Source organism: Panthera leo, chromosome C2, assembly GCF_018350215.1.
Source record: "Panthera leo isolate Ple1 chromosome C2, P.leo_Ple1_pat1.1, whole genome shotgun sequence".
NCBI classification, from domain to species: domain Eukaryota; kingdom Metazoa; phylum Chordata; class Mammalia; order Carnivora; family Felidae; genus Panthera; species Panthera leo.
Window position 1 is genome coordinate 47,804,801 of NC_056687.1, and position 12,538 is coordinate 47,817,338.

Consider the following 12,538-nt stretch of genomic DNA (forward strand, 5'->3'; position numbering starts at 1 on the left):
GGTACCTCAGTACTCATGCTCTGCCTTACAAATAGAAAAACTGAAACCAGGAACACTTAAATAACCTGTGTTTACACTGCTAGGTTGTGCCAAAGTTGTGCCAAAATTTCCTCCAGATCTTATCCAATCCCAGTGCTCTTTACCTTGGAGATGTTAAGAATAATGAATGGCAGTAAAAAGCGCTAAAGGAAGCCATAGTTGAGTATCTGCCAAACTTTGTAGAATTAGCATGAGGTTGAAATGTAAAAACATCATTGCAGAGAAAACCAATCCCATACTTAAAGTACTACATTTTGACTAAAGAGGAGGAGAATTGGGGGACCTGGATGGCTCAGTTGGTTAAGTATCTAACTCTTGATTTCAGCTCAGGTCATGATCCCAGGGTTGTAAGATCAAGCCCTAAGTTGGGCCCAGCGTTGGGCATGGAGCCTGCTCAAGATTCTCTCTCTCCCTCTCCTTCTGCCCCTCCCCTCTTCACACATGCTCTCTCTCTCTCTCTCTCTCTCTCTCTCTCTCTCAAAGAAAGAAATAAAGAAAATAAAAAGGAAAAGAAAAGGAAAAGGAAAAAAGAAAAAAAGGGGAATTGCAAATTATAAAAATATTTTATTTCTATCCCAGTCTCATTTTAAGGGTTCCTTTTGTGTGTATTTATGACAATATTATTAAGAGTCTTTCAGGTGTTCCTTTGCCATCAGTGGATTGGACCAGTCCAGTAGTTTCCATCTCTAAGGAAGGTAGTCCAATGCCCTTTTGAAATCACACTAGCTATTTTACCATAAAGCATAAAATTATTGCCATAATTTACAAATAACTTCCTTTGCTGAAATCTGATCATTTCTTTTTCTTTCCTTCTTTCTTTTGAATTTTGAAATGACAAAACATAAAACAAATTCATGAGCATTAAATACAATTTGAGAAATATAGAAAAGTATACAGAGGACAATAAAGGTCATCCATAATGCCACTGGTGCATTTTGGCTTTAGACCTTTTAGTCTTCTACCAGTGTGCACACATATGTACATTCATTCCCTTACCATAAACTTAATACTACACCACATCCTAGAAGTTGTGACTATAAATAGCTTTAACCCAGGAAGTTCATCCAATTCCGAGGTCCCTTATACTGACGGGTAATGAAGTCACTAATATCTACCTCTTATTCCCAAAATGAATTAAAAATATGTAACTTCTTACATTTTATATCTGACAGAGTTAGACCTCAAACTCAGTTCCTTTATGTTTACTTTTTTGCTAAATCCTTAGATACTACCACTGTGGTCCTTGATCGAAGGGAAGCATCTGAAAGATGACTTGGATGTCCTTTGCCAATGAAGAAAGTATCACCTTTCGATAATCTGATCATGAAGGCCCCAACTCCCCCACCTCTGAGGTGCAGTTCTGAAGCCAGGTTGAAACAGACTGGATTCTTGAAATGACCTGGACAGAATGAACCTCCTGGAAACACTAAGACAAACGAGCTGGGGGCGGGGGGGGGGGGTGGGCAAGGTTTTGAACAAGAACCGTGTCTAGGTGACTCTGTCCAGTGGTGACTCATCACAGGTAAGAATCCCATCTGCTTGAAGTTCACTTGTGCAGAGGCATTTGAGAGAACTAAGTATTTGCTTAGATAATACCACTTGCTTTTATGTCACACAGCATGTGTGTCTGGACAATGTTACAAATGTAACTAAACCACAGAAATAGTTTTCTATACAATATATCTAAACTTGAGATGATAAAAAAGGAATATGAAATAAGAAGTACATAATTAGTGTAAGCAGTTGGTAAAATATAACAGGCACCCACAGAACCAAAAGCTCTTCTTAATAAAAGGAGTCCCAAGCAATCTTCCTAAAATGACATGATTTCCCAAGTTGCACCCAGCATGTGCCTGGATCTTTTAAGGGACAGGAGCCCGGCAGCCAACTTGCACCAGCTGCTTCCCATTGGAGTTACATGAGTGCCACCTAGTGTCACTTGTTAAAGCTGAAAAGGGCTTAGATAGACCTCTTAGATAGACCTTCAATTTCCCTGATCCGAGGAAACCAAAGCCCTGAGCACAGAGGTGATTGAAGCAGGCTATATCTATTCGATTAGTGTCTGAGCCAGGCCTAGCAATCGGTTACCCTGCTTTACAGTTTCAACTGGTGGTAACCTTTGGAGTTTGGGAGTCAGGAGTCCTGGTAATTGAACTGTGCCAAAGAATAAAGCACAACCTTCCACACGGCCCCTGGTGCCCCATGCACTAAACTCCTAAATTAAAATTTCCTTGTTCTTAAAGTCTTGAGACAAATGAGTGACAGCAGAATCTGAAAGTTAGTATGGGCCTCCATAGGCATTTAGTCAGCTCCTCTCCTCCATGACCGACTGACCATAATCCAGCTGTACAAGTAATCAAATTATTTCCTGCAAGCAAGTGCTTTGAAGTCATCAGCCTTAATTCAGGGATGATGCCTCCACTATCATCTTTCAGGCTTTCTGCCTTCAGCTTCTAGCTTTTCAAATGAAGCAGGTCTGACACCATCTGAGAGACCAGTGCCATTAGAACCATTCAGGCTTTGATTTCCAGAAGTCAGGTGTTTTCCAGTTCTCCAAGTAGAGCAGTTTCAAGATTAATCTAGGCCAGTGGTTCTTAATGATGCATACACATTAGCATCACCCAAAGGAACTTTTAGGATACCTCTATGCTTGGGTATGACCCTAGACCAGCACAGTCAGAATCCCTGGGGGCGAAGTTCTCACATTGTTGTGTGTGGTTTTTGTTAAGCTAGCCCTGGGTTATTCCAATGTTCAGAAGATTGAAAATCACAGTAATGGGCCAAGCTTGCACTGAATAAGAGAATAGAAGAACTAAAAGTAGGACAGGTGGGAACTAGATAAGCTCTTCCTTCCACGCTGGGTCTCGAACAGAACTGGGTATATATGAAAGTCTCAATAGATGGCTGCAGAAAGGAACTTGTTCAAAGGAAATGGTATAATAATATTGATGGAGTTCACAGTCTACTAATTTCAGGATCCTCTTAGCACCCTGCATAGGAAACATCTGTGAAGAACCACAGGTAAACCTAAAAGTAGGAGAAGCAGGTAGACAAGACAATATAGAGCAGAAGGAAATGCTTCAAACACAAATGTTATTAACACATACATCATCCTCTGCTTTGTTTCCCCTGTCCTATTTTTCATTTCTTGCTTCTCCCATTCAAGTCACCTATAGTGTATCTAAAGACACATATAATTAAAGGGGCCGGCCATGTTCCAAAAGGCTGCCCATTTGCTTCTCTGAGCAATGACAATTGAGGTGAGATGTGAAGACTAGGTTGTACATATGTTGGGCTCTGTGCGTTTGCGGGTGTGAGGGGATTTTTCAAGGCAAAGGTAGCATGAGCAAAGTCCATATGTTGAAGTCTTATTCAAGGAACACAGAGGAAGACAGTGTGAGGGGGAGGAGAATGTGGTGTGAGAAGGGACTAGAATGTTCAGGAGGTGCCAAACCAGGCAGGACCTTGTCCATTTGTTTTCATATACCTGCAAGCCACGTACCACTTTTCTCTCACGCATTAAGTCCATCATATGTTCTCCTTGCTTTGATCTACTTTTATGATGTCACCTTTAGTATCAGTGACTGATACTCCTTAAGAACTGCTGATCTCCTCAAGAAAATGTTTTTCTAAAATTCCAAACTTGTATTCTTATTAAACACAGTACATACTCCGTGGAAAAAATTCTCACAATTTATAGATGTATAAAGTGAAAGTTCCCTCAAGTCCTATCCACCAAAAACTATCATGGTTAACAATTTTACATATTCGTGTAGACTTTTCCACGTGCACATCCAAACGGATATCTCCATTTTTTGGAAAAAGCAAAATACCAGACACACCATTCTGCAACTTGCTTTTTCCCCAACTCTTGTTTTATTTAAAAACAAATAGTGAGGGGGTGCCTGCGTGGCTCAGTCAGTTGGGCCTCCGACTTCAGCTCAGGTTGTGATCTCACAGTCAGTGATTTCAAGCCCCTCATCAGGCTCTGTGCTGACAGCTCAGAGCCTGGAGCCTGCTTTGGATTCTGTGTCTCCCTCTCTCTCTATCTGCTCCTCCCCCACTCGTGCTTTGTCTCTCTCTGTCTCTCAAAAATAAATAAACATTAAAAAAATTAAAAAACCCAAATAATGAAATATTTAACACAATTCCCGAGGAGAAGTGACTTGCTGTTTGACCCAGCTTTTTAAGGCTATGTAGAACCAGAACATACATCAATGGACTATCGTTAGTGGTTGGGAGGAAATATTTAAGAGCTTTATTTTTTATTATTTTTTTCACCTTTATTTAGGTATAATTCACAAATAAATTTGGAATATATTTAAAGTATACCTGGTGATAATTTGGTATACGTATATACATTTAAAAGGATTCCAGTGGCATGTTATTTCATCATATAGATGTGCCATTCAATGATGGACAGTTAGGTTGACTCCATTTTTTTTTTTTTTTTTTTGCCATTACAAACAAAACAATACATCAGTCAGCATCCTTGTATATACTCTTGCTCAATTGTGCAAGTATCTCATTAAGATAAATTCCAAAGGGAATGTTTCAATGAGTATGCATATTTTAGATAATGAATATTTCCAAATTCCCATCCAAAAACGTTGCACCAATTCACCTCTGATAGTGGCATAAGAGAGTGCCCATTGCCATTCTCTGTCTCCTGATTGCTGCCTCTCATCTTACAAGAAGAACAAGAATCAGAATTTTACCAAATTCAATCCAATTTTCTGGGCCATGGCTTTGTTTACAACTGCCTAATATACCCCATTTCCATCAAACCTCTATCACCAACACAGCCTCCTCCTAAGAGCTCTGGTCCTGCTGTGACCATCATCTATCATCTGGACCACCCTCCCCCCTCCCCACATTGTCTCTCATAATCTTTCTCTTCCCACAATCTTTCCACTTGCATTACTTTTCTTCCAGCTCTGTGGCTAATATCCCCGCTTAGGGTCTTACTACTTCCTGCCTAGCTCCAATTTCTTCCACCTTCAATGAACTCATGTCTACATTCATCTTTGTGAAACTCTTTCCTCAGAGTCCTCTCCAAGGTTCTCTCCTATTTGAGGACCTTCAGTGTCTCTATTCCCTGCCAAATCCTGGCTGAGTCCAGAATCCAGTCTGTCCCATCACTGGTTTGCCGTTCCAACCACCAACATGCCTGTTGCTTTCCTGCATTTGATCAGATCATTCCCTCCCTCAAGGTGTTTCCCATATCTTGGCCTACCTGAACCCTATCTATCCAGATGAACCATAAAGATACCTGGGGAGAGAGCTTTCCAGATAAAGGGAATGTTGGAGTTTCAGATTATGTAGAGCCTCATCAGACACTGTAAAGACTATGACTAGGCAAAATTTGAGCATTACCATTATGTAGGAGTATAGGCTTTGTCTCTAATGACAAATTATCATCAAATGCTTTTTGTAAAGTCAATAATTTTTAAAATAATAATATTTTTATGGCAGGAAGAAATTCTTTGCTTTGGGCTAAAATGATGGCACAAGCTTTTGCCTCACTTTGGAAGGATTTCATTAAGCTGAAGCAGAAACATCCAGCTGAGCAATCACACCTACCTGTGATAAATAAGGACCCTGAAGTAATGTCGTCCTTCTTATTCATCTTATTTTCTCATTTAATACAAACGGGACAATCATTTCTACTTCTAAAGTGCTTCTTAAATCATGAAGACAGAAAACCACTTGCCTATTTAACTTGAATTCAGAGTTCATATTCATTCATTGCTAATTCATAGGGTTGTTGGGAAGATTAAATGAACTAATAGAAGTGCTTAGAACACTACCTGACACACAGTAAATGCTCTATAAGTTTGCTGTAATAATGTTATGTGTATATATACTCTCCATTCATTCATTTATTCATACAGCAAATTATAGTTGTGTATCCAGTACTATGCCAGGCACTGGAAATGTAAACATATTAAACTGCTTCCAAAGATCTCATCCCTAGTGGAGAAAACAAATTTATAAACACATGATTAAAATGTGATAAATGTGATGATTGAGGTGTATTTAAGGGGAAGTGGTAACAAAAGGCAGAAATGAATAATTATGCTTGAGAGAAAGGGTTACAGAGAAAATGATGCTCAAGTCTTATGGCTAGGCATAACCAGTTGAGAGAGGTTAGTAGAATGTAACAAAGTAGAGGGAATAAGCTTTCACAAAGGCATAAACTCATGGAGCAGCAGGGTATATCTGAGGCCTTGTAGAGTGACTGATGTATATGTTATAAAGGAAGAAGGGAGAGTATTTGTGTTTGTGAGAGTATTGTATCATTGATAAAGAATTTGAACATTCTTTATAGAGGATGGTGAGCAACTGAAGGATTTGAGGTAGATTTCCATTTTATAAAATATGCAGCAAGAGGCACAAATTCAAATACCTCTGAGGACCATGCAGTTAACAAATGTGTAAACTGCGGTGTGGTTTAGTGATGGGAAATGGTGGGGGAGACAAACTGAAAAGTGTGTAAAGACATAAAAGTGATTTAAAAATAACTTGGCTGGCTCAGTGAGTACAGCATGCGACTCTTGATCTCAAGAGTTGTGAGTTCGAGCCCCACATGGGGTGTGGAGATTACTTAAAACTAAAATCTTTAAAAAAAATAAAAATAACAACAAAATAAAAGCTGCTAAGTAAATCCAGTCTGAGCGCTGCCAGTTTGAACTCCTGGTGTAGAGACTATTGACTGCTTAGGGGAGAGTGGAAGAAGGTAGGGACTAATTAAGGAATCCCTTCATGTAAAACATAACAAGGAATAAAAGCAAGAGAAGAGCTGCAGAGGTGAAGGACCCGACCTGACCTATATTTTGGGAGGAAAAAATCCGTAGACCCTGCCGACCTATGGAAAGGAAGAAGGAAAGAGGCTAGAATAATTCCAAAGTTTCTGGTAAATAATGATAAAACCCATCACCTCTACAGAAATGGTAGGGACTGGGGAGCCAGGCAGACATGATGAGTCAGTTTTAGAAATGCTGACTTTGGAGTGTTTGTGGGTCATCCAAGTGTAAGCTCCCAGTACATGGCTAGATTTATAGATGGAAAGTACAAAAGAAAATACAAAAATACAGATATAGGAGTTATCAGGTTATAGGTTGGAAATAACAACAGAGGTGTAGCTGATATTGTACAGAATGAAGGTATGGGAAAATTATAGAGAAAATATTTTGTAATCTAAATTTTAAAAAATGCTTTTGTATCTGTGGTAATTTTCACATTCATTATATCCTAAGAATTCTTTTTCTTCTACTCTGTATTCTTCTTAAGTGAATTTGGCATGAAGAAATGACAATGATAAAATGTACAATTTAGCATGTGTACTCGGCAAACCAGCCTGGAAATAACATACTCATAAAAATTGTAACATACCTACATTTTTTACACATATTGTTAAAAGCATATACCATGTAATTAAATTCAATGACCTTAGATGGTTCCTTACTCTTTTATTTGGCAAGACAGATACCTAAAAGGAAGGGTGAGTCCAAGAGTATGAGATGAATGGAGACAGATCATACGTAATGAATAGCACAGCCATTGTCTAAGGATACTGTTTACAGATTGTGTGTGTGAGCTCATAGAAAGCAGTAAGTTTTTAAAATTTAGGCTAATGCCAGCTAACATATTGTTTACTATCCCTATTTCCAATCAGCACTGACTCAACCCTAATAAGAGCCTTTTGTCTGGAATATTTGAAAACAAATTTGGAATGAGGAAGGGGTGAAACAGGCTCCCACATTAAAGCATAACCATCCCAGACTCAGGAATAGGCCAATCCCCATCAAAATGTTTACTTTGGGTCCATCTACATAACCTATTGAGAGTCAACTTCGATCAGCAAAGACAACAACTAGAAGGATAATGGAGAAATAGTATAGTTTCCAGATCTTTTTTTTTAAGCACTGTTTACTTAACACTTTTAAGTGAATTAATAGCAGATGTTGAAATTGTTGCCAACTGTTGACTTGTCATCTGTGAACGGGAATTAACTTGGTTTTGTTCATCATTAAATTAAGTGTTAGGCTTCAGTAGTTTAAAGAATCTTGGAATGCAGGTCCTAATGGGATTTTAAAGTTACAAATAACTGAAGTAATTCTGATAATTGTGAAGACATCTGTCCTTGTAAAATAAAAAGAAAAATTCCTAAGAAAGTTTAGAATTCTGAAACTCAAAAGTCATTATTTTGAAACAGAAATCAATATTTTGATATTCAACAAGAACTTCTGGACACCGTCTATACTTTCAGTCCTTTATTTGGTGTAAAAGAGGCTACAAAAGAACTTAAAAATTGTTGTCATTCTCAGAGTGACAGAATGCAAGATGCTGTATGACTCAGTACCCACATGAGGGGGCCTTCACAAGTTCAGAGGAAAACTAGCTGGAAGAGAGCTGAAATGATATGGACAGGGACCTGAGGAACAAGTTGGTTGGACAATGGTGAATGTACAGGATTTAATATTACTTCAAGTAGCAATGAGGTTCTAAAAAGGCTCTCAGTGATTCTTGCCTTTGGTTATTCAAGCCTTTTTGTAGTTCGCTTCCATGTTGAACAGCCCTGACCTGTGTAACTGATAGGATATTGCAGAAATGATGGGTATGTGACTTTTGAGGTTAGGTCATAGAAAATATTGTGGCTTCAATCTTTGTCTCTCTTAAATTCTCACTCTAGGGGAAGCCAGACTCCATGTTAAGAGGACATTCAAGCAACCCATGGAAAGACTTATTTGGAGAGGACTGTGGGCCTCCTGCCAATAGCCAACACCAACTTGTTGGGCATGTGAGTGAGCCAACATGGAAGTGGATCCTCTAGCCCCAATGAAGCCTTCAGATGACTTCAGAAGCCTTCAAATAACCTCAAGACACCCTGACTCATAACATCCACTTACCTGTTTCTAAATTCCTGACCCATTGGAATTGTGAGGTAATGAATGTTTTGGGACACTGAGTTTTGGGGTAATTTTTAAAGTAGCAGTAGATTAATACAATTTATTTGGTCTCACCTAAAAATGCAAAAAAAAAAATCAATAAGAAATTGCTCGAATATGAATAAAAGGATGAGCTATAATCATTTCTCTCTTTAAAAAATGCTATAGGGGCGCCTGGGTGGCACAGTCGGTTAAGCGTCCGACTTCAGCCAGGTCACGATCTCGCGGTCCGTGAGTTTGAGCCCCGCGTCAGGCTCTGGGCTGATGGCTCGGAGCCTGGAGCCTGTTTCCGATTCTGTGTCTCCCTCTCTCTCTGCCCCTCCCCCGTTCATGCTCTGTCTCTCTCTGTCCCAAAAATAAAAAATAAAAAAACAAAACAAAACAAAAAAAAAAACAAAAAAATGCTATAATATTATAACAAAAAAGTGAAATAAACTCTTATACACTAATATAATAATTGACCACACAGATCAGTTCACAATCCCTACCTGCCCTGATCCCAACCAGCTGTATAGGTGAATGACTTCATCCATTCAAAAACACTTCAAAAAAGCCCCACAAAACCCTGAGTTCACTTAACAAATATTTATTGAGGATAAACTATGTGTCAAAATATGAATTAAGTACACATAATAAAATATAAATTACATAATTATATGGCATAGAACAGCATATAATAGATGAAAAATATTTTTGTTTTTTATAGTTTCATTTAAAACCAAGAGAATTAAAGTTTCCTTTTTGTAAAAATTGCAACTTGATTTTGTCCAAGGATAATATGGCATAGTTCTACACCTTCCTATTTGGGTGTGGGGATACCATTAGCTGCAGAAATGTAGGCAGGTAACACACCCTATGTGGATGACTGGGTGTGCCTTTTTTGGAAACACATCCTGGAATGGCTATACTACTGTACACAGATCCAGATGGTCACCACTATTAGCATCACCTTAGCCCAGCATCAGGTCTATAAAAAAAGAGATTCCAAGTCTGTCTGCTCCAGAGAGATATAAAGAAGTACAAGAACAGAAAGAGTTCCTAGTATCACTGATGAAATCTTAAAATTAGGAGAAAAGAGAAATGTAAGAAAATACAGACTGATGATTTCATAATAAAGTCTTCTCTAGCTCTTGAAAAGGGCTTTAAAAAATATTTATTTTTGAGAGAGAGAGAGAGAGAGCATGAATAGGGGAGGGCCAGAGGGCAGAGAGAGAAGGGGACAGAGGATCTGAAGTGGGCTGTGCGCTGACAGCAGCAAGTGTGACATGGGGCTCGTGAACTGTGAGATCACGACTTAAGTCAAACTTGGATGCTCAACTGACTGAGCCACTCAGGTGCCCCAGGGACGGCTGGCTGGCTGGCTGGCTGGCTTGCTTGCTTTCTGCAGAGATCCACTACTAGAATTTAACAAATTCTACTTGTAAACCTGAGGTTGGGGGGATGAACAGGGGAAGGGAAGAGAGAGAGAGAGAGAGTCCTAAGCAGGCTCTGCACTGTCAGTGCAGAGCCCAACATGGGGCTTGATCCTATGAACTGTGAGATCATGACCTGAGCCAAACATCCAGAATCAGATTCTTAACCAACTGAGCCACCCAGGCTACCCCCATACTATTTTCTTAAAGCACATAACAATTGAGGCAAATGGCAGGACCATGAGATTTGTTTTAAAGCACAAAATACTCAGAAGTTACACCCAAAAAATTTTGCAGCCAGCTAGAAAATGTTCTGTGGCCACAGCCTGGTCCTTGTCATCTCAGGAAGTGAGGTGTGTTGGGGGAAAATGTGGACAAACCAGATTCAAAGCAAGAAGAGCTTATGATAAAAGATAAACAAAAAACAACCCATCAACCAGAAGGTCAGTACTAACTCAGCAGCTTGGAGATTAACAACTGAGTGTGGTGTTTGTCCTTCCAGAAGACCAGGCAAAGTGAGGGGAAAGTGTGGATGATCCTGGTCCAGAGAAAGAGAAAGAGAAGACAGGGCTTATGGGCAGAGGACTCACCTACCACTGAGATCTGCAGTAACTGCAGCTTGGATGTTAACAAGCCAAACAGGAGCAAACACAAAATACCATGGAGAGTAAACCAGTCGAACCTATTCAGAGGAACCAAAGGCATACCAAATTTCAAGGACTTCACCTAATAACCAGATTCCTAGAATTACCACCAGCGGAAGAGGATGTCGTCTTGGTGAATACCACGAACTGAGAGTGAACTCAGCAGAACACAGAACAGGTTGATGAGTAAAGGACAAATGATATAGATATTCCAGAAAATATTATTAAATAATTTCAAGTGAAATCCTGTCCCCAGTTGGGTTATACATTAATATCATAGTGACCCTATCTGGGACTGGCTACATAATTTGTGGGGCGCCCAGCACAAAATTAAAACAAGAGAACTCCTATTCTAAAATCATTGAGAATTTCAAGATGTAATAGCAGAGTACTAAACCAAGTGTAGGGCCCTTCTAAGCATGGGGTCTTGTGTGGTGGCACAAGTTGCATGCCCATGAAGCTGACTCTGGCCCTATTAAGAGTGGAAGACAGAAGTTTTGTCTTCTACGAAGTGAAGAACTGCTTGAAAGTCAAGAGATATATTTTTAATGGAATAATATTTTTACCACATAGAGTATAAAGCAATTATTGATTTAATTATACTAAACATGGGGGCACCTGGTGGCTCAGTCAGTTAAGCATCTGACCTTGATTTCGGCTCAGGTCATGAACTCACGGTTTGGGAGTTTGAGCCTCACGTTGGGCTCTGTGCTGACAGAATGGAGCCTGCTTGGGATTCTCCCCCTCCCTCTCTATCTGCTCTCCCCTGCTTGTACTCACTCTCTCAAAAAATAAGCTTTAAAAAAAATTGTACTGGGACACCTGGGTAGCTCAGTCGGTTAAGCGTCCGACTTCGGCCCAGGTCGTGATCCCGCGGTCCATGAGTTCGAGCCCCGCGTCGGGCTCTGTGCTGACAGCTCAGAACCTGGAGCCTGGTTCTGATTCTGTGTCTCCCTCTCTCTCTGACCCTCCCCCCATTCATGCTCTGTCTCTCTCTGTCTCAAAAATAAATAAACATTAAAAAAATTAAAAAAAATTGTACTAAACATGAATTACTGTTGAGGATTAGAAACACCTTAAGCAATGAACAGCTGCTTGTCAAGTCACAGACTTAATAGTTTTTAAAACTATTTTAGAAAAGCTTCTGAAAACCCACTGACAATTGACGGGCCACAGGGGAGGTCTTGGAAGTTAGGATGGTAAATTGACCTAGATCCATGCCTTTTATTTTCTTTTAATGGTTGCCATCAAAACACTCATTCCACATTAAAAGAAATTTTCCCCCAGAAGGATTGAGCAGCACGAAAAGATTCTGGGCTTGGAAGTGGTGCAATAATGTGTGGCTCTGGATTATTCCCCTTTTGGAAAGAGAGTGAACATGTTTTTGGTTGTTAATGAAATGACTGGACTATGTTTTGTGCTTCTTTAATCAAATAGTTTCGAAGTATGAAAAATTCTGTATACCAAAGTATAGACTCTATAAGGAATATTG

General features: G+C 39.5%; 1 long non-coding RNA gene across 1 annotated transcript in view; it reads right to left on the reverse strand.

Moving 5' to 3' along the window:
• The window catches only part of LOC122229378, a 29,084-nt gene that overhangs the window by 14,859 nt on the left and 1,687 nt on the right, over nucleotides 1-12,538 (reverse strand). Inside the window, exon 2 of the long non-coding RNA XR_006206969.1 lies at nucleotides 8,952-9,065. This is a non-coding gene — a long non-coding RNA (uncharacterized LOC122229378). The remainder of the gene's footprint in view (nucleotides 1-8,951; nucleotides 9,066-12,538) is intronic.